This window comes from Rhodamnia argentea, chromosome 7, assembly GCF_020921035.1.
Source record: "Rhodamnia argentea isolate NSW1041297 chromosome 7, ASM2092103v1, whole genome shotgun sequence".
Classification (NCBI taxonomy): Eukaryota; Viridiplantae; Streptophyta; class Magnoliopsida; order Myrtales; family Myrtaceae; genus Rhodamnia; species Rhodamnia argentea.
This window is the reverse complement of record NC_063156.1, coordinates 20,977,759-20,981,367: the sequence shown is the minus strand read 5'-3', so window position 1 is coordinate 20,981,367 and position 3,609 is coordinate 20,977,759.

The following is a 3,609-nucleotide window of genomic DNA, read 5'->3' as shown; positions in this document are numbered from 1 at the left end:
CTCATTTTAATTGACAATTATGAAATGAAAACATTGTCATTGGTCAATATATATTTTTGTTAATTGCAGCAATGCACAAGAAACATTCTATTACACATGAAACCAAGACATTTCGTACTCGAATACCCGACTCCGCCCACAGAATGTTTGCCCAAACACTTGGTTTAAAAGATATATGTTCGTTTGACCATGTTTTTCTTCATCTCTCGTTAGAGAAAATTATCTCCAATCACGCTTCTCAATTCCTACGGAGAACATGCATGAATGAGTTAGAGTAACTCATAACGTAGTTTTGCGATTTTTAAGTCTGATCTTTTCCGGCGTACTGGGCTTTATAAGCTCTTGACCCATTTTTGTGTCCTTGAGTGAATTTCCCCCCTGCAAGCCATTTAAATTTGGATTAATACCACGAAAAATCTCAAACTAATACACTTGTAATAAATTTACCATTGTTAGTTTTCATTAATTTTTTTCTTCAAATTGCTGAGTTAAATGACACATGACAGTTAACGGGTATACCAATTTGAGATTTTTACCCTCCGCTTGTCATATGTGAACCCGTTTGGGGTTTTTCATTTAATAAAAACTAACATAGGGCAAAATTTTCGTAGATGTATCAGTTTGGGAGGTTTTTTGTGGTCAAAAATTAGTTTGAGGTAAATTTTTTCATAGGTGTACCGGTTTAGGGTTTTTGGTAGTTAAAAAAAAATTAGTTTAAAGTAAATTTGTCATAGGTGTATCAATTTGAAATTTTTTATGATAAAAAAATTATTTTGAGATAAATTTATCTTAAATGTACCATTTTGAAAATCTTCGTGGTATTAACCCTTTATACTTCTATCATTCTCATCTTCGCTTTAATTACCCAAACAAAAAAAAAAAAAAAAAGAAATCAATCAAAATAAGTAAAAAAAAAAATGCCTAGAAAGAGATTGGTCTGCATTATTTCATTCTATAAGAAAAAACGCCCGACATAGAGGAAGCTTCTTTTTTCCATTTTCTCAAGCACCTTCAGAGACATCAGGGAAGTTAAAAACATGTCTCTCTCTCTCTCTCTCCCTATGTTTCTAGAAGACCAATCGTCAACGTAGATTCATTTTCAACGAAAGTGGTCAGTTTCTTCTAGAATAATCTTACGCCGTGCTTTTACGATTCGGTCGGTAGGTTGTTTTCAACTGCTTTGAAATTATGTGTATATTAGCAAACTCTCTTCTCAGTAAGTCGTAACAGTCTGTCGGCGACGTTGAAGAGGAATGGCAATTCTTGAAACATTCAAGCCTCCGACGTTGTTCATCCTGTTCTTGGTTTTGCTTTGTCTTGGCTTGGAGATGAAGTCAGTATCCACAGAAGCAAGGACTCTCTCCACCTTCCCATCTCATCAGAGTAAGCATCTCTCTCTCACTCTCTCTCTCTAGGGTGCGTTCGTGTTCGCCACATGAAGTGAGAATTTATGAATTTCTTGATTGTCCGGACACCGACGACAATTAACTGATCGTTAATTGTGTGATACAATCTTTTACAGGGTATTCAAGAATTTTCGGCACGCTGGGAATCGTTTGCAAATGCTGCAGCGATGCCGGAGGTGCATGCACCGATATGTGGAGAGGGTCTTGTTCCGATCTTCATTGCTTTCCGTGGAAACTTAGTTGATGCTCGCGCATGTCCGTATCGTTTTGTTTTCTCTTTCTTTTCCCATCGTTTCCCATGCTGTACACAGCCATGGCAATAGAAAGGAAGCCGAAAACTCCATCTGAAGAGATTAGATTTGGAGTACAAAGTTCTTTTACTACAACTTTGCTCTATTCTTTACTTCATTAGCCGACTCTTATACTAAATTTTTTTAGGCAAGTCATAGCATTGAGCTTTGGAGAATTTTACATTTGTGAAACTTGATGAGACAACTATAACAAGTTGATTTCGAATTCTTGTGAAAATATGTGGGGGTACTCCGGGGGATATAGATTGGATCTATAGACAAAATATATGAACTCTTAAACCTATATTCTCTCTCAGCTGCCATCCTCCACCGACATTGTCTTTTTATTAGCATCCTCTGTTGTTATGCCGGCAAATTCACTGCTGCCTCCTCCGAATATGTGCCAATCTCGGACTCTCTCTCCCTGTTCCATTGCGCGCGCACGCGCCATTGATCAATCTGGACATCGACTCAATGAGCATTAAGTTCCATCTCTTTGTTGTCTACATGCATCTCAATGAGCTACCCATCATCGCCTTCGGGATCCCAGATCTAGATGCGGTGCCACCGACTGTAAGGAAGAGAGGCAGGGGGGTGGCGGGCGGGCGCAGAGCCCAGAAACAACTCCCCTCGAGACGATGTGTGCCGATTGTGCTGCCTGGTATAAACGAAGCGGCATTGACTTCGCCAATCCCAGCAACGCACGCTAAGTCAAAGAGAGGGATGGGTAGATGGTGTTTGGAGTTTGATTTTAGTGCGAAGAATCAAATGGAGTGAACCTGTGTCAAAATTGTTATGATACATCGTACAACAACAATGAAATAGAGCGCACAAACGAGAGAGAAATCGAGATACAAGGTTTATCCAGATTTATTATTAGACTAGGGCTACATCCATCAAAGGGTTCCATTATGATTAGCACATCGCACCTTTTTATTACAATTAAAACGGAAGGAATAATATATATGCAATAGCTATTTACGGGTCCAAATCCAAATTAATAATAAAATATGAGCTCAAATTATAAAAACTCTTCAGCGTCCAAGGAATCTGTGATTTTCTGTCGTTGGGGAATATGAATCACACCCCAACAAAAATCTCACGAGCAAGATAGGAGATCGAGAGATCAAATATCACACATAGAATCGCCATCCAATGAGATGAACATCAAAAAGAGCTCATAGCATTCTTCTGTGCACATTAAAAGCGCTAGCAACATGTAGCTAAACGCGAAGTCGTCAGTCAATATTCTGGATGCTCTCGACTACTTTTTTGGCCAATTGGTTGATTATGAAAGTTTGACTTGTCTTCCAAAGATCTTCACCCAGAAAATTGCAAAAATTGCTTCTGTCATCGACAGGGCGAGTGCAGAGCTGAAAAATTGCAAATTCCATGAACCGACGAGCACATTAGAATTGGCAAAAAAGGAAAAAGGAAAGGGAGAGCAAGGGACAAAAGGTGTTTGAGATTAATAGTCTCTAACAATGGATGGTTGGGTAAGGCTCCGCGTGATCTTTAAATGCTGATTTGGTGGAGCAAAAATTCTCTAGATTCATGCGAGACATCGATCATATGGGAGTCTGTTCTCAGCTTAATATATACAAGAATACGTGGAAGGGAATCGTATATTTTTATTTATATACCACAACAAAGAGTACATGATGTATTTATAAACTTTACAAGATGACTATATAAGGTAACAAGATGCTACAATATCAATCACAACCAATTACAATCATTCTGTGATCTACTCAATCAAGGAATAGATGGAGAATTTCATAATTATCACTAGCATTCGATCAAACTGAAGGTGACATAAAAGAAATTGATTGGAGTTTGGAGAAAAGATCCAATAAATGCCCGAGTGGAAGTGCCTTGGGGAGCTCATGATAACTATTTTCTTTTAGGAATCA